General features: G+C 36.9%; 1 protein-coding gene across 6 annotated transcripts in view; it reads right to left on the reverse strand.

Annotated features, from left to right (window-relative positions):
• The window catches only part of KHDRBS2 (KH RNA binding domain containing, signal transduction associated 2), a 343,516-nt gene that overhangs the window by 212,554 nt on the left and 111,012 nt on the right, over nt 1–19,950 (reverse strand). The gene's annotated exons all lie outside the window — the stretch shown is intronic.

A 19,950-nucleotide genomic window follows, 5' to 3' on the forward strand; every position in this document is an offset into this window, starting at 1 on the left:
CACAATACAGGGCACACGAGATACCCTCAGGCACTTTAAATGGCACTAGACACTCATGTTTAAGCAAATCAACACTCAAGACTGACCAGAGAATAATTCAGCTTGCCTTAAGACAGATGTCTGTATTTTGTCACATGAAGAGATAATTGTACCTTAATGATGGTGCTCATTAAATATCCACCCATTCAGCAAGGGTTTATGCACTTTGTTGCCATACAGCCATTTTCCATTTATGCATCTGAATCAGGAGCTGTACTTAGGCACAGGAGAAATTTAGATAAGATGGCCAAAACTTTGTTTGGTCATCAGCAGTGCAGAAGATGGACTGCAAAAGTGAAAGTAGAGCAGCACCCTGATAAAATAAAAACCAAACATTTCCAAAGCTTGCATGACCTTGGCAGGTAGGAGGTTGTTTATTTTTTCCCAAATTACACATTATTCAACCTCAAGTAGACAGTATTCTTTTTCTTGATTAAATCCACATACACTTACCAGCTTTATTAGATTTTTCTAGAAGTCTTTCCTTTCTGATGTACCATGAGAGAAATAACACTATGTTAATATTAATTAAATTATTACTTTTTACTGTGGCTAAATATGTCGCTCATTATATCTATTTTTTTCAGAAGTTTATAATGTAAAACTGATGTTATTAAAAATATTCTTATTTTCTATTTTTGAAAACATTTTTAGTTCCAGAGTTCACATAAAAATTCAAAAGAAAGTTATATGTTGTTCTGCAGAATATTTTATACCGTATTGCAACCTACATATTCTCTAAGAAAGTATGACTTTATATTTCAAAGTTATTTTTATATTTATATTTTTATATAAATATAAATGTAAATAAATAAGTATATATATATTCATATGTTATATATATATATATATGCAAAAGTACTCGGTGATGTAATTTTTACAAAAACTACTTGACAAGTCATTCCTATTCATGTCAAAACTAAATGGAAATTCAGTATTCAGTATTTAAGGGCTGATCACCTAAACCAATAGTCTGCCAGAAACATGCATTTATGAAATGCCCAATAAGAATGCTGGAATCACTTTTGAAACTACATTCATATTCAAAGGATTTTGGAAAAACAGAAAAGTAAATGTTAGTAAGGCAATTAAAAATGGAGATAAATAACATTTTTCACTGTAGAACACAGTCAAAAGTTTAAAAATATACAAAAAACTAATGATATATAATTATGTAATAACTGTAATTTGAGATTTATTTTGTTCTTCTGCACATGATCATAATCAATAAGAGCCAAGTAGACTATTTTTTATTTTTTAATAAAAGTTTAGAAAACTATAAACAGTAATCTAGTACTTAGGAACTGTTATTATTTCTTAGGAGCTACAATCTTTACTCAACTTGGCAACATTGATCTTAATATCTGATTAAGGTAAGAAAAAAGTAACTTTTTTCTGTTGTTACAAAACCCTCGTCTTTCAGAGGCGCAATAAAAATGTTCTCTGCAATAACGACACTCTAGGCTGTCAAAAATTAATCCCACTCAAACCTATTAATGAGATCTTGATACGCATATGAATACATTAAAAACTATGATACAAGAAAAAGAGTGGGAAGATCTGGAAATAATAATAATAATCTAACTAGGTAAGAATCATGTGCAAAACTGAAAGCTATACTACTACTTTTTTCAGACATAAAATCTGAGACAATAGAGATTTCCTACATTGGTATCTACTTGAGCAGCAAAAGCAGAATGCAAATAAAATTACATTTGAGATTTCCTTCTACTGAACCCACTCCAAGGTCACTGAAGAAGTTACTTAACCATATCAGGACTTTATTTAAATACAGGTTCAAATTCAAAGTCAGGCTTTATGCTCTCACTATTCAACAGGATAGACATAAACATTCAGGCTGGGTGTTGCACACCCAGATATCTTTATGCCCTCCCAAATTAAATCTGTATTTTTATCACAGAATAACAGAATGGTTTGACTTGGAAGGGACTTTCAAGATCTTCTACGTCCAAGTGGTCTGTTATTGGGCAGGGACATCTTCCATTAGACCTTCTATTAGGTTGCTCAAAGCCCAAAGCCCCATTCAGTTTGGCCTTGAACTGAACCACCAGGGATGGAGATCTACTCTGGGCAACCTGTTCCAGTGCCTCACCACCCTCATCATAAAAAATGTCTTCCTAAACACTCCAGCCTAAATCTACCCTTTTTCAGTTTAAATACACTGCCCCTTGTACAGTCACTGCAGGCTCAGCTAAAAAGGATTTCTGTGTCTGATTTGTAAGCCCCCTTTATATGTAGGAAAAACACAAGCAGATCTCCTCAGAGCCTTCTCTTCTCCAGGCTGAGCACTCCTGCTCTCTCAGCCTGTCTCTGTAGGAGAAGTGATCCAGCTCTCTGACCTGGTCTGGAGCCACTCTAACATGTCCCTGTGTCCTGCACGCTGGGAAGCCCAGAGCTGGACACAGTACCCCAGGTGGGGTCTGATGAGAGGAGTCAGGGGCAGAATCCCCGCACTGCCCTGCTGGCCTGGCTGCTTTTGAGGCAGCCCTGGATGTGCTTGGCTTCCTGGACTGCAAGTGCACATTGCCAGCTCATGTCCAAGTTCTCACCCAACTATTTCACTCTACTCCACAGTGATGCATCAGCTACTGGCCTAAAGAAGCAGCTTGAGGTCAATCTTGTGCAAATGTGGTTGCACCACCCGACTTCAGGCTTGGACCTTAGCTAAATGAGAACCCTGATCACTCCTGGGCTAGCCAGCAGAGCAACAGCCTTGCCTGAAGGATGGCAGGATGCAGCAATGAGTTCACCTGTAATGATGTAAATAGCAGCGCATGGAAAAGGGGAAATTTCCCCTTTCTTTTATGTCTGAGTATACTGAAACTTCAGAGAGGTGCATGTTGTTTGCAGAATTCAGCATATCCATGTCAGGCCCACACCAGGGACTGTGAAAGTACAAAAAGAACAATCTATCTAAAGGGTTAGACATCGTCCAGATTAAATAACACAATGCTTTTGAACTGAGAATAAAGTAACAAGACAGAAATAAAATTCCACTTAAAAAACCCCCAACAACAAAAAAGACCAACAAAATCCAAACACATAAAAAACTACAAACAGCTCAAAGTTCCAACTACTGCAACGCAGTCACCAAAGACATCTAAAAAAAGTATAAAAGAATAAACAATATAGAATTATCATTTTATGTGTAGTCTCAGCATTTTTGGTTTTATCCCCTGAGATGCCAAAAGGCAACAGAATAATTGCTGACATTTCCAGTCACTCAGATACACTCATATTACTTCAGAAGCACATGCATCTTGTTAATGACACTCAAATGTGGCCAACATAACATATAAAGAATGGCTTTTCCATAAATTGAGAGCATACATCAAAAATCACAGAAATAAAGGAACAAACTATCATAAATATGTCATGGTGTATGGAAGAAATCCCAGTTTTTCATGCCAAATAATATTTGAGCCTTAATGCAATGATGCTTCCTTTAAGTCTATAAACCTTTTTCTTTAACTTACAGAAAATGAAAGAAATAAATCAAACTCAAGATAGGAAAACTCATTAGATTGGACCCACCTGTTATAGCATTTTTGCAATTCTTATCTAAAAAGATTCTTGGATTTCCTTTCTGGTATCTGGAATCTCTTCTAATACTTGCCTACAATACTCCTCCCAAACTTTCATAAACATACATAAAATATATTCCAAAGAGACAAAACAGTTGTGCTTTTTTCACTTTTTTCTTTCTAATGACATTTCCTCATCCAAGGCAACAAAAAAATCTTTGCATAAATATCTTAGCAAAATTTAATTAGGCATGCTGAATGAAGACACATAACATATGCTTCTGTGCTAGCCAATGTATTATGAAGAGTTATTTGATACTGTATTTCATGGTATACAGTGATAACTTATGTGCGAGAGAAACAAATTCTCTCCTCAATCACATTGGCTTCTTTAATTATCCAAGAATATAATTTGCTCCTCTTTCTCCTCTCAATTTTATAAACCACTGAATATTATTTCCAGAGCCAGGAAATGACACTAGATTAATTAATAATTCATTGTAGTACGACATCTCCTCGATTTCACTGCTGAACTACATTCTACAAATAGCATAAAACAAAATGTGAAAATTTGCCCTTATTGCTATATATTAAGAGCAAAATTTATAGTTGTGACATGGAGAAGCCCAGTTTGGAAACTAAAGTCCATACAACAAACAATATAGTCTATGATCTAACAAAGCCCTTTCTCATTGAAGCCCATGTGAAAAAAAGTAATTTAAGTTTACATAGCAGGCTTCTTTGCTGCATTTTTCTGCTACACATGTAAAATCCTTTCATCTATTTTTAACTATAGATTATTCCCTTCATTAACAGATTGCCAGTGTACATTTGAAATGTATTTCTGTAGATGTATTAGGCCAAATTCCATATAGTCCTAACACTGAATAACAACCTTTTCACTATATTTAAGTACTTTTGCAACCTTTTATAAACTTTATATTCTAGCTGATATATTTCAATGAAATGAATGTGCCATCTTCATTTAATAGTGAACTTGCATTAAAACTATTTCATCTGGGTATGCATCTGTAGATCATAATGCATATTGTATATTTTGTACATTAAGCAGAAAAGTAATAAAGGATAACCCTAAAGAAAAAAAACACAGCAGTTACTGATGTGAACCTCATTAAAAAACTCCACATTTTATAAGTTCAGCTACTATATTTTTAAAATTTTTTTTGCAGAATATATAATAGTGTTTCGCCTACAAACTTCAGACTAGGAAGCAGTGAGAGCTGTCTGTATCATGAAAGGAGAAAGGAAATGTGCAGATTCAATATGTCACTCTGCTGATGTAATAAGAAAGAAAAGAGAGAAGGTGGCACAAAACAGACAACACCAAAGACCACAGTTTCAAATACAGGAATTGTAAAACATAGGGACTCATATCACAGTCATAGACTCACAGAATGGTTTGGTTTGGAAGGGACCTTAAAGATCATCCAGTTCCTACCCCCTGCAATGGACAGGGACATCTTCCACTAGACCAGGTTGGTCAGAGGCTCATCCAAACAGGCCTTGAACTCTTCCAAGGATGGGGCATCCATAACATCCCTAGGCAACCTGTTCATGTCTCACCACCCTCACAGTAAAGAATTTCTTCTTAATATCTAATCTAAACCCACTCTCTTTCCGTTTACAGCCATCACCCCTTGTCCTGTCACTATGGGCTCTTGTAAGCGAATAATCTCTTCATCTTTGTTGTAGATTCGCTTCAGCTACTGGAAAGCTGCAATTAGGTCCTCATCTCAAATTATCCAGGGTCTGGATCATGAAGGGGGGCAAAAAAAAAAAAATTTCAAGGTTTAATATTGTCCTAGGGTGACATAATGATTCTTGTATCCCCATTTGTGTGTTCTGTTTATGCTGGATATGATGTTCTGTGCCGTCAGGACTGGCTCTGAAGAGTGAAGCTTTGTTTTGTTATCAGCCTGCTCACTCCCCCACAGTCAGTGGCACACAGATGGGGCAGTACTTAGTGCTGCTTTTGCTTTGCTCTTGCTTTGCTACTGCTTTGCTCTTGTTTTTGCTTCTGCTCATTAGTTAGTTTAGCTAAGCAGTCTGAATTTTTCCTGGACTATTTTTCTTTCCATTTTCTTGGAACCACTCAAATCTGCTCCGGACTGGGACCTGGGCACACCGAGAGTTTGCACCCTGTGGCTGCAGCAGCTGCCCCAGTGCGGGAGGGACTGAGAACAGAGCCACCACCTCCAAGAGAGACTTTCTGAATTTGTCATCTTTTTCAGAGCAGTGAAAGAGTGGTGTCATCCAGTATTGTTCATTTTGTGTGCTGGAGGGTGCTGTGCCTGTTAATAAACAGGTTCTTTCCACTTCTCTCTGAGGAATCCTTCCCTAACTGGTTGTGGGGAGCAGCCATGGGGGTTTGCTTTCTGGAGGAGCACCCTTTGGGAGCTTTTCTCCCAAATTTGCCCTAAACCAGGACAAATATCACATCATTTTTTTACCACACACTTTTCAGCACCATGATTGAGCCTTCTACTTAAAAGTAGTTGAAGAAAAACCTTCCTATATCTAACTGGGTGATGATTGCAAGAGATTCATTTCTGTAGAGCGAGTTTTAGCAATTGCAGCTAAATCTTCAAAAGAACAAACTAAAATATTAATTCTGTTTGCAACTGCTGACACTCAGGATTTGGCCTTGAAATAGTAAAACAGAATGAATAATTTATTGTCAAACTATTCAAGAGTACACATTTGCTACATCAATTTAAAGAAATGTGAAACATTAATTTTGGACTTACATATATACCTTTGGATCAAGTCTGTTAACAGCTAGAGATTCAATATAACCAGTGTTACACTAGAGTTGAAAGTTATATAGATGGCTAATTATATTTTTAATTAAGGAAGTAAGACTTGCTGGACATTCCCTATATCCCCTCATTCTGTAAACAGACCCCTGGAGAAAGATTACCAACACAATACAAAGAAAATAATTTTTTCTCTCTCTCATGCCAAATAAGCATTTAAGCATTTGGTAAAATACTTTTTTAACATAAGAGGAGATAAAAAGCAGGACCTGCTTCTGGACAGAAAAACAGAGAAGCTTTTATTTATTTTTCCTCCTCACTTCATAAAAATTACTCTTAAGTGAATCATTTAGAGTTTACAGACATCCCCTAAATCATTCATCTGCTGGAGCACCAAAACACACAGTGCAGCCATTGACTTTCACAGCAGGGTTTGTAAGCACAGGGAGGGAAGATTTGCCTGTAAGGCCAAAATTCAGCAAAGCATTTGCACATTCACAAAGTAAAACCATCCCAGCTGTGCTCCTATGTCCTTTAAACACAGTTTATGAGATCAGGGTCCAGCAAGTGCTAGAGTTACTACCAAAGATTTGGTTTCAAAGAAATTTCTCAGAGACTGTGGAAGGAAGAAGATGACAGGAGGCAGGGATTAGGGCAAGGCTTTGTGTTGATTTTAATCACTAACTGCTACCCCTCTTGACTCCTCCACAAATTCTGAAAAAAAGGAAAAAAAAAAGCATTCTATAAATGACTTGATCTGATCCAAACCAAAGGAATATATGAGTTCACATACAGATACAAAATCACATCAATAAAAAAATAGGCAAAAGAGCCTGAGAGCCTTAAGCACATCCACAGATGTCTTTAGGTATGGGATATATTCTGTAGGGATAACAACTTATTCATCTGAAGTCAGAAAACTCTGAATTTAGTGTATTAACATGCCACATTTGTAAGATTTATAATTATCAACAAATTAATTCTCTAATTAGACACCTCTAGATTAGATGGACAAGAGCTTTTACTGTAGGGAAAGTAAGAACTGAGAAATAAAGCCAAAGCCACTCAATGGTGGGAACGAAAGGAAAACTTTATAGTCCTGCAGACTCCAAGTGCCAGCTCCAAACTGGATTGAATTCATGTTCACCTGCAATCAAAAAAAACAGAAACTACAAAAATTAGAAAAAAAACAAGTTATATCCCTTGCAATGCTAATATCATACTTTCTGATTCCGCTGCACATTCAAAACATAACTGTCAAAGCTGCACATATGCCTTACTTTAGCTTTGTTTGATAAAGCAGAAACACACCTCACAGCCAAGCATACTTGGAAAGAAGCTTGTCAGAGAACACCCCTCTGTCAGAGAATTTTCAAAGAAGATGAAAAAAAGATGGGATGGTTTTTCTTGTAATAAATGGCTATAAACTCAAACTAAATCTGTAGAGATTTCCTTACAGCTATTATTGAGACGCCGCAAATTATTGTGGATTACATAACAACAGTACTGTGATGAAGTTATATCTCTAAAGTTATATTGATGTTGGGTAGATAAATGAAAAAGGAATGCTACATTACAACAGTAATCAATCTGAAAAATGATCCAGAGACTAATCAATGCAACTGAATAAGAGAACATTAATCCCTGATGGAGATATTACAAAGTAAATAATATCTAACTTAGCTATCTAAATTCCACTCACCATATTCTTCTATTATGTTTCTTGTGGAATTGAATTTCAGGGGACTCCAAAGAGTTGTTGCTCCAAGACTGATTTTTTTTTTCATTATTCTATTTAATTGTGTGCACTGTAATTTAATTTACTGCAATGCTGCCTCTATTGTGGCAATGCAAAATTCCTTGTAAGAGTAGCCCATTAAAGTATATTAAAAGTATTTATCATGATCCTCAAGAGTACAGATAACATTATGCATGGAAAACTGGGATTTAATGTAATTGCTACAAATATTTCAAAGCAGTTCTTTCTGCATTTATCTATATGTAAAACAAGTAGAATAATAAACATAAAACTAAACTCAGCAAGATCAAACCTTGTCTTTATGAAGCTGCATGTAGATAAATAAAATACTTTGAAATGTAAGTCATTGTTCTGAAAAAGTATAGACGGGAAAAAACATCAGGGTGAAAACATATTCAGTCCCCCAAATTGCTGTAAGCAATTGATTAATTTACTTTAATTTCCTTGTCTCTCTTTTTTTACCTTCCCATCTCTCAGACATGAATGTGCTGCTTTATTTCTTCCCATGTTTATTCTTTTTTAAAGAAAACTTATTGCCTGTTCCACAGGCAGGGACATCAGTGCCAGGACTCACCGTGACAATGCCATTCAGGATTGCAAATGCCATGTGCAGGAGAAGGGGGTGCCCAGATGGGTGCATGGTCACACAACCAAACCTCCTGGCTAATGCGAGGTATGGGGGTGGGACACTGTCAGCAAGCACCAAATTGTTCTCTGACCAATGAAATACAAGTCAGCTGAAGAGTTTGGCACAGGTCTGGATGAAACTCAGACTTTTGGGTGTGAAATTGGCACTATTGCGGACAGAGGGGAGATGGCAGCTGAGTCACTTGGCAGCTTGTTTCTAATGCATAATAAATGTGTACATAGCTCTGTTTACTTTGCTGGGATATTTAGAAAACCTTACAATATTCCACAAAGAAAAAATTTAAACTGCTTTCAGGTAAAAAAAACTACAAAACATTTACAAGTTGACAAACCAGAAAGCATGTTAACTTTTTCTCTGCTAAGGGCTACTTTACCCTTCCCACATTGCTCTCTTGCCACTTCTTTGCCTTGCCTTCTTTAAAGTTTCATAGTCTTCCATTACCTTCAACTTAAAAAGAATAAAGCTGAAGCACTACCTCAATGTTTTGCCCTTTGGAAGCACCCTAATTTTGTAGAAAGAAAGAATCTTTTTGAACGCAGCAGTGTAAGTCTTACAAATGTCCTGTCAGAACTATAGAATACGTAAGTCTGTTTTAACATTACATTCAAGGGAGGTGATAAAGACTTTTAACATCACCACTGTGCTACATCAGTAATAAAACAGCATCTGCTTGAGGTCTGATGTGACTCTTATGTGAGGACAATGCAATTTTCATAACTATCAGTTTCAGAGTATGAAATTTTTAACACAGAGCTAAATTGCCCTCTTGGCTATTCTGTTTTGAAGAACTCATCACTAATTACATGGAAGCACTGGATCACTCCATGAATTGTGCTAGTAGGAAATACTTGCATTGCTCTATCTTATTGAATCCCTACAACCACTCTAACACCACTCTTCAGACTGGAGCTCTAGTTCTAAAAATTAACAGAGAACTGCATGGAGATTGCATGTGAATTTCATTTGCTCACTCAGCTAAATACTAAGAGTAATTTATTCCTTGCACTAGTCGTTGGCAAAACTGCCACTGGCTTCAGCAGTACAAGAAATGCATTTGTGGGACTCTGAGAGTGTTAGAGAGTATCTTATGGACCTCCTTAAGCATCAAAGAAGAATAGTCCAGCAATTTTCAAATTCAATTAAATTACAAACATTTAAAGTACTCAAATGAGTGTCCTATTTTCCTGGTTGCTTTAACCTGTCTTGGCATGTAACCAATCTATGCACTTTAATTTTTCATCAGTAATTAATACAGGTCTAACGTAGGAAGATATGATAATCTCAATTTTCTATGCCAATTTAAATTTTCAAATTTAAAATAAAACCTCATGTTCTAATATTCCATGTGTACGAAGAAATTGTAAGTATTTTTTAATTTAATACCAAAAGAATTCATTAAAACAAGAATATGAAAGAGATCAGAGATTTCAGCTCAGTTTCTTTTAATAAGCACCTAAACTTGCCCAAATTATTTGGCATTTACACCCTTTTTCAAGAAATCACAGACAAATGAGTTACAGAATCAATGAGGCAGACTGTTTCCAATATTTACAGTCTGAAGTTTATAGTCCAAAATTTGTCTCTGAGAGACAAAAAGGACATGAAGTTTTTTTTCATTTGTTCAATGTAGGATTTTTCTCTCCCAGGGAATATTTACTGAGCAAAATATGCCACCAGATCAATCTTCACCAAGGTCTTCTTTGTTACCATTGCCTCAGGGAGACACTGGATAGGAAGTAGTCAGGAAATAAATGTGATGCTCCCTTGACCCAGCAGTTCCTAATGGCTTATTCCTGACTCTGATGATAGCCCAGATCTTGTACCACTGAAAGCAAACTCCAATACTGAGGAATAACATCTACTTTGTGCAACGTCCTGGGTCCCTTTCCAGAAGCCAACACAGTCTACCTGTGAGTATCTAATTACACAAAAAAAAGCTGCAGTAAGTTGGGCTCTAGCTATAACGCTAGAATGCTGTAAAAATCTGCTGCCACAAACTCAAAGTAGTTTTTTTACAGAAATGCAACTAAAAAATTTCCAGCTGCCATGAGGGCAGGAACAGGCTGCTTACTGAGAAATACAAATGACCTCTCCAATGAGACAAAAAAGGTCCTGTTCACATACTGCTACAGTGCCCAGGCAGCAAATGCAGAGTAGAACTGGAATCTGACTGGAGACGTCAACAGAGTGCCCTGGTGCACAATCTTCAGACCTAGATGCTGAAGTGCAGGTCAGAGCTTACAGGTAGCACAAACCACAAGCTGCATTGCAGAGACAAGGAGCTGCACTGCCTCATGTTTGGGCAGGAAGCAGTAATTTGCTGGGTTCTGATACTGCTTTTTCCAATATAGATACCTTTTTCCAAACCTAAGAATGATTTGGTACTGATGCTTTGTCTTTACATGTGTGGGATCTCAGCACCTCAGGACTGAGGTGCCGAGTCACCGAGACCACCCTTGGGGGGCTCGGGAGTCCTGGAATGTTGCCAGAGGTGTCTGGTGGCTGGACTTTGATCCTACACGGGAGACGACACCTGTATGAGGATAGGAGGATTTCGCCGGAGTGAATGGTGAAGGGATTAGCTAATTAGAGAGTGAAACACAGGGTTTAGGATTTCTGTACAGGGGGGTTTAGAGAAGTAAGATGGAGGAATTGGGGCGTGTCCTGTCCTTCTTCTTCTTCTCCTCCATCTTCTGTGGTGATGGTGGCACTTTGGGATTGGTCATTACTAAAAGTGCACTGGGCAATAAGGGTGAGAGATATTGGGGAAAAATGATAAATATTGTACACGTAACTTTGCGTATAAAGATAGGTGACCGCCCGGAGGGCAGGGGAGTGTGCTCATGGCTGGCTGCTGAGCAGACCTCTGTCGGGCCGAAAGAAAATCTTTTAGATAAACAATTAATAAACACCGAGACCGAGAAAAGAACTGAAGCCTCTTCTCGTCCTTTGAAACGCGGGCTGCCCAAGGCCACCCCGGGCCTTTCCAGGCCATCCAAACAGCCGAAAACCGGACATACATGCTGCATGAAACTCAGCAGAAAAATAAAAATCGCCATTTAGGACATGGAATGATCTGGAGGCTTATTCAAGTATGACTTGAGAAGGCAGCAGGTCTTACATCAAAGTGAAAGGAACATTGTTGACTAATTTGGTGATAATTGCAAAGTAATTTTAATTGAGCTATTTGAGCTATACTTCTCCTAAAATGTAAATGATGTCAACTTCATTTAAAATGCAAGTTCTACCAATGCGCAGAAACATTTAGGAAATGAGTTACAAATCAATCTTGAGACCTTGGAAGTGACTGTGCATCTTTTGGGGATAAAAAAGTTGGGCATTAAATAGCATGGGAGTTTAAAATGGTCAAGGGACAGACATCTCTAGTCATTGCGCAGAAAAAAACAAGGAACTGGCCAACATAGAGAGAATTAATGCTCAATCATGAATTGGAGCAATATATCACACACATCTTTCTTTCTCTCTCCACATATGCATACAGACAACAAAGCTTTCAAAAAGCTTACCTTAAGCCTAACTCCTCTAAGCAAGGTCAGAGTGGTTACCCACCCAGTAAAAAAAAAAAAAGCAGAGCTGTTCTTAACCCAAAAGGATTTGGGTAAAAGGTGATTTTTCTCTGCAGCAATATGCACTAAGTACTTGAACCTATTCTAAAATTCACAGAGAGATGCCAGAGGAAACATTGTAAATCTCTGATATAAATATAACAAAAAACCTTTGTAAGGAAAAAAAATCCATACTGCAAAGAAACAAACTTGAGAGAAATAGAAACAAATGGATTTTCAAAATTTTATAGCACAAATTGGAAAAGCCAGGGACTACTCTGCTGCAGATCATTTGAAACTGCATAAATTGAAGGAAAAGAGGCCACTGCTCTTTCTAGCCAGGTCCCAACCCCAAAGTTACTGGGAGATGTCTGTTAACACAGATGAGCTTTCTGATATATATACTGAATGATGTATCACAAGGCCTCTCCTGGGTTAGGTAGGCAGATAGGATCATCTGAATATCAGGAAGGGAAGAATTTATCCCAGTGGGGCCAGTTAACTCTTCTGGCTCAACGGCTTCATATTTTTGAGCTTGATTCCACTTCACCCAGCAAGCCAGACAAATAGGTAACTAATGGAATCTGCACAAACTATTAAACACAAGATGCTCCTGTCTGCCAGGGATGTGGTGATACAAATTATTTTGGGAAAGGCAACAGTCCTACTGTCTTTCCCAAAATCATTTGTAGCACCACATTCCTGGAAGACAGGCAAGAGGCATAAAAACCAAAACATGCAGGGATATGACAAGAAAATAAGAGGGTTATGACTCTCCATCTAGAAAGACTCTCACTGAATAAACATATTCTCTTTGTGCAAGAGGGAGGATAAATTACTGAAAGCACTAAGTTTACTGTGATATCAAAATATATAAATTTAGTTAAAAGAATGCAGTTGAGAAGCAGAAAAGAAACCTTGGTTTTTTTATAGGTGTTGCACTCTGGATAACATGGAGTTTTCTGAAAAAAAGAGAAGGAGCACTTTTCTGGAAACAAGCTGATTTGCACAAATCTGTGAAACATAAGAGGGAGCAGACAACACGTGGACATAAGACACCTAAGAGAAGTAATGCAAAAAGCATTTTTCATTAATGTCTCATCCACTCGCTCCTCACAAATTGATTCTATAGGCAATTGTAAGTTTAGATGGAAGAATAGTTTCAAGAAAAATAAAGAAGAAAGTCAAAGGAATGAAAAGTATGTGCTGAGAAGTGCATGAAAGCTTCCCAAGGACTGGCAAGCCCTGGAGACAACTGGTGCTGGTGACTGAGCACACATTGTGTCCGTGTGAGTCTGGAACTCAGCCTGTGTCCAAGATGACGGCTCTACGCTGATGAAGACTATGGGCTCACATATGCTGCTGATGAAACACAGGATCCTCTGACAGACTTTCTGAATACCTACCTGCCAGTAAAGCCCTCTATTTTCTGAGTATATAGTTAGAGTTGTCTTCCCAATGTTGCTCTAACCAGGTAATCATGAGACTGCAGTTCAGATGGGAGACTCAGTAAGGTGAATAGCTTCTGAGAATAATATTCGCCTTTAGCAAAAACCTAAACAACTGCAATACTTACTAGAATCAGTAAAGGTTTATAGAATAAAAGCTATTCTAAGAAATATTGGTTGTGATCTGTATCTACCATAAATTGCCTCCCCCATCCAGGGAAAAAACTATTTTACAACTCACAAGGGGTGATACATAGAGGTATTTTCCAAGAAACTGGGGTGGTTGAGCACCTGGAAGTTGTAGAATACAAGTAACACTGGAGGAAACAGTGATAAAGATGATCTCTTCTTTTAATCTGTGCCTGCCAACATATTTATGTTTTCTCTGTCTAAGGAGAAAGTATTTTAATTAGAATGTTTTTATCAAGAAAAAAACCTAGCTTTAGATTGTGAAAGCCTTTGGCACCTTTTGACATGCTCACTTAAAGGAAAAACTGAGAGAATGAAGATTACAGTAGGATTTAAAGACTTAACATCCTTTTGCCATTTTGGCCCTTAAAGATTTCAGTTTCAAAAGATGGGGTGGTCTGCTTTTTGTTTGTTTCCTCTCCCTTGCACTTTTCTTTGTTGCTGGTTGTTTGTTATGGTCCTTATAGCCCCACAACAGCTCATACCAGGAAGTTGAAGGTTTTAAGGAAGACAATAAAACTGTGCTGCAGCAGAAGCAGTGTGCTCTTGTAACTTTGGCTCACATCTTGAAGGCAAGCTGAGGGCCCAGGCCTGCTCTTGGTCATAAACCTGTTTGTGGGGTGAAATGTCTGTAAGCTGAAAGATGCTGCGTCTGTAGACATAAAAACACAAAGTCTTTACGACTTTTAAACACAAAAAAGGAAAACCTAACAGAAAAATACAAAATGGGTGAGCAGCAATTAATGTTTTAAAACTGCTACTGATGCTCCTAGCTGTGAGCTAGTTTTCTAAATTAAATGCCACTCATTGCTCTGTTTTCCCTAGAGATTTTCCAGCTGAATATGATAAAAGAAGTGCTTCAAGGGAACAGAAATACTTGCCTAAGAAATTAACATTTCAGAGATTTTGCACAAAGTCCAAATCACAATTCCCAGCAGACTGGAAGTAAATCTAAAGGTTATATTTTAAAAAACTAAATTGAGTTCTTATAGGGATTCCCAAATTTCTACCTCCAACTCTAAGAGCTGAAACTCCTGGAAACACACTGAGCTAAACTACCATTGCCATAAGCCACAGCAAGAACCTCATAGGCACAGGTGGAGTGGCACCAGTGTAAAATGTAGTGCAACAGACCACTAGGTGATTTTTGGTTGGTTTTGTTTTGTTTTTAACTTTCTAAAGTCTCTTGTAACCTCCTATTCTTGTTGAGAATGCTGACACTCTCACTTGGAAAAAATATTGCATATGTACCTATACTGCATGACATTAAACATTTTGACAGGTAGTGACACTCAAAAGCTTTTAAAACTCTGGACACTAAAGACAACACCTTTGATACACATTTCAGTAATTCTTGGACCACAACATCCTATAGACAAAACCTGCTACATTTTTCTTCCCTTTTGGGCTATCTGAGCATTAATTTATAACTTTTTTGAAAGAACAATTAAGAGAATCCTATTAAAGAACTAACTTTCCTCTGTTAGAACACTATGCCCATGGTAGTCATGACCTAATGAAAAAACACATTGTGCTTCAAACCAAAAACCTACTGGGCATTACTCACATTACATATGGACTTAATTCTGTAAGATACTGAAACAATTATTTAAAGGTTGCAGGGCTGACATGACAGCACTTAGAATTTGCAGGGAAGAGACCAGTGCACACTGCAACTATGGCATATTTTCAAAATCTTTTTTAAGGCAATCACATAACACAGCTGTTAAAACCACTCTAAAGCAAACATGCTAATAATTGCATCTCAGTAGTTTCCCTGTGTGCTCATTTCAGATCTTTTTAGTTGCAAACAAGCTCTTAATGCTAGGGGTTTTTTTTATAGAGAAAAGGTAATGAAACAAATTCTGTTTAACAGGGAAAGCTGTTGTCCAGTGACAGTGGACCTTATTTGGAAAGCACTTAACCCACAGATTAAAGAAAGGCACATAGTTCGACTGCAATTATCTCCTCTTTCCTGAAGAACTAGTTTTAACAAAAACCACAACTTGAAGAAGGCAGCAGTTAAAAGTGCTCAGTAGCTGATAAAACACTGAATCACATAAAAGTAGTTTATGAGGTTTTTCAAAGCTGCAGTGCAACTTTGTTCTCTAAGTTTTCATGCTTTATAGGAAGACAACATGAATCTTGAAAAACAGAATCCTTTCAACAGCCAGGAAAAATGACATAACTAAGGGCAAGTTAAAGGTATGAGAGAAATGGGTAATAAACAGATAGTCTGCAGAATGGGAAATGGTGTTGACAGGATTTCTCTAGGTAAAAAAGTTTTAAATTGGAATGGCAATTATATTTCTGTTGCGATTGAGTTATGAATGGCTAAAGGAAGGCAGCATTGACTCCATGCTCAGAAGGCATAAAGCGAGCTTTATTAGGAACTACACAGAATTTATAGACAGGATCTTTCACCCAGAACCTGATTGGTTCCTAAACAACACCCCTCACACCATTGGTTAATTCAGAACAACTTTTTAAAATATCTTTGCATAAACATCACATACCAACATTCCACATGTTCACAAACAGCAGGTGCAGAGATTAAGATAAGAATTGTTTTAATTCTTTGTCTGAGCATTCTCCCAACTTTCCCCAGGATGATGCAGGGAAAGTTTCTCTCTCTGTCAGCATCCACATACATCAGTCTGCAGAAGACTTCATGCAAACACTGTGACTTACATTTTCCTTCGTGTGTGTCTGACAGCTCATGTGGTACAGTAAAAGTCAATGTTTTAGCTTTTTTAAATCTAATAAATAACCTTGTTATCAGGACACAAATTTCCAAATTCTACTCTATGTAAGTAAAACGTGGTTCAAAAATATGTTTGGAGCAAAGACAATGTGACCTCCTTTAGTTTAAATAACTGACCAGTCTTCCAGATGTCTTGCAGGTGATGAACAATGAGTTTTCAGGAAAAGATATGTAGCCTAAAAAACTATTTTTCTTTTTTTTCAACAAAATGAAAAGTAACCAAAAATCTTTTTTTGTCTAACACCTATTACTAAATCAAAATTAAAACATTCTATTGTTCTTAGGTTATTCAGTTCTTCCAAACAGACTCCTTTAGGTCACTTTTAAAATAAAAATGTTCTTAAAAATAGAAACAAACTGCTGATGCAGCAACACTTGAGCATCTCTTCAGTAACATCTAACATAACTTTATGTGACATACATTAGCTCTGTGGTGCCTTGTGCACAATTGGAGCTGTTCATAATACGCATTTTGGGTAAGTTGCATTGCCTTTTCAAATTAATCTATGCTGTTCCCACACTGTAGGCACAGCAGACACTCAGAAATCTCAAGTAACTCTTAACACATGTTCCCTGTTGCTCTGAAAGGAAACAGCCTAAAATCTTAAGCCTCTAAAATTTACCCACAGGTTTCTTTAAAGAAGATAAGGAAATTCTGAGGAACAGACTTACCTCTGTTGATATAATCCACTTCTCAGACACACAAACTCCCCCTCTGTATGACCAAAATTACTGACTATAGCCAGAACAGCTCATTGTTGAGCCAAAAATGTCCCTGTTGTTATTTTGGCACTAAAAAAAACTCAAATCAGCAGATCAGTTCTTTTGGAAGATTTAAGTATCTAGGTATCTAGGGCATAAATGTACTCAGCACTTTTCAGCAGAAATTCTGTTTCTGCTTCTCTGCTGCAACTCAGCATCCAGCGGCAGCAGACTGGAGGGGAAAAGCACACATGCCTGCAGTCTGTCTAGAAACTGCTATGGCTCATGGCATAATACAGACAGCTTGAAGGAAATTCTAGTTTCTAGAGAGAAATTACATCGATTTTTCTTGAATACTCCTGCAAAACAAAGATCTATCGGCCAATATACATAAACTGATTTCTTTTATGGTTCAAAAAACCCATAGAAAGCCTCCAGACTTTGGTAATTTGTATTTAAATTAGTAAAAAAGTACTGCATAAATGATACTAGTGCACTTGTTTTTTGACAAGAAAACGGTTTCAACCAGAGCAAGTTGTATTTTCCTTAGCAATGTAGCAATTCACACCATTATTTATGCTCACAGTCAAACATATTTTCTTTACATTTTATCAGTATCTCAAACTAGAATAGCCTCTCTGAAATGCTAATTGTAACTATTACCCATTCCATGATTATTCTCACACTTTTTTGCCAGGAACTGGTAAAACTGATGTACATGGATGAGAAAATTCCTACCTCTCACTGTAATTGCACAGGGATTTGTTTTCTTTTGAGTCAGTAATGTCTAAATTGGATTAAGATAAATTGCTTGTGAGCCTTTCTCTACAGAAACTGCTTTCATGACTGCTATATTTAATGCCAGTTTACCCTAGAACTTCATTTATTACACCAGTCTCATATGAATGAGTCTCCTTGAAACTCATACTCAATTTCAGATTATTCTTAAGGACTAAAAACCTTTTGAAGACATACTCAAATTTTGCTGACATATTCATGAGTCAATGTAGTACCTGCCATGCTGGCACTGTTCATTATGATCAGACAAAAATCAAATTATATGATCAGAAGAGTGACCAATCTCAAAATGAGAAGTCTTAGAATCTGTCTATTAATGTTTAAACTTGTGTTTAAACTTGTTTACACTCCCCTGCCTGGGCAATTGATGCTCTTAGCAATAATAATCTGAGTGGGTGGCTGAGAGTGGAGTGACTGGGCATCAGATGTAGTAGTGATGCAAATGACTGCTGTTTAGCAGGACACACATTCTTTCATCTAGGGAAATATTTATGATTCCAGAAGTTAGACATAAGTAATTAAAATATTTTACCTGTCAATACTTGGAAATAAAATCAGCAGTGTATTCAACATATATTATCTTATAATCATAACTGAAGTGTCACTAAATGTCGGACTAAAATGTCATAAAGAAAACTCTGAAAAATCAAATATAATCTGTGTGCCTAATTTGTATAGTTTGCAGGTTTATTTTTTCTAATATTGCAATTGCAGACCTCATAATGTCTATGTGATTGCTGATACACATTACCAAGACCAAATAATTCCAACCAAAAAATCCCAATTGGTCTTTCCTTTCAGCATATTATTACTTTCATAATTTTAGCTACTGAGATAATGACAGAGGTGACAGAAAGGAAACAAGAATAATGCACAACATTACTAGAGGCTATATACAGTTAAAATATAGTGAAATTAACAGTAAAAATATAGTGACATTAGGAGTCATTATTTCAGTGTTGACCATAATACTGCTATTCCATAGATTCTAAAAGACATCACAATGCAATCAGTACTTGTTCTTTGGGTAAAATATACATGAAAGCTTCCTTAATGTCCTGGTTTTAGCTGGGATAGGATTAGTTTTCTTCCTAATAAATGGCACCCTGTTGTGTTTGGGATTTAGTATGACAATAATATTGATAACACACGGATGTTTGGGTTGTTGTTATGTAGTGCTTACCCCAATCCAAGGACTTGGAAGCAAAGCCAGGACAGTTGACCCAAACTGGCCAAAGGGATATTCCACACCACAGAGCATCATGTTCAGTTTACAAACTGGGGGGGAAACTGAGGAGGAGTAACACTTACCTGTTAGTAATTACTTAGGGGCATTGACCAGGTTGTGATTCCCAACATTTTTTTTTTCTTTATCTATGGTGCATTTTTACACACACTTAAGCAAAATGTCTAATTTGTTATCTTCTCCTAGAACTATGCCCTGAATAAATATTCAACATTAAAAAAAATCTCTAAAGAAACAGAAAACAAAACAGAAAACTCATTTATGTACACCAATACTAAAGCAGTAATATATACAAGCTGCACTTTCACAGGAGAAAAAGACTTTTCTCAGAACAAATGAACATGATTTCTCTTTTAGGTGAATTACTTAAATGTGATACTATAGCAATTGTGAAGGTCTAAGCAAGGTTGGCATTGCAAGAAAAAGAATATATTTAAGCAAATAATGTAACTAGAAAAAAACAAACTA

This window comes from Zonotrichia leucophrys, chromosome 3, assembly GCF_028769735.1.
Source record: "Zonotrichia leucophrys gambelii isolate GWCS_2022_RI chromosome 3, RI_Zleu_2.0, whole genome shotgun sequence".
NCBI lineage: Eukaryota > Metazoa > Chordata > Aves > Passeriformes > Passerellidae > Zonotrichia > Zonotrichia leucophrys.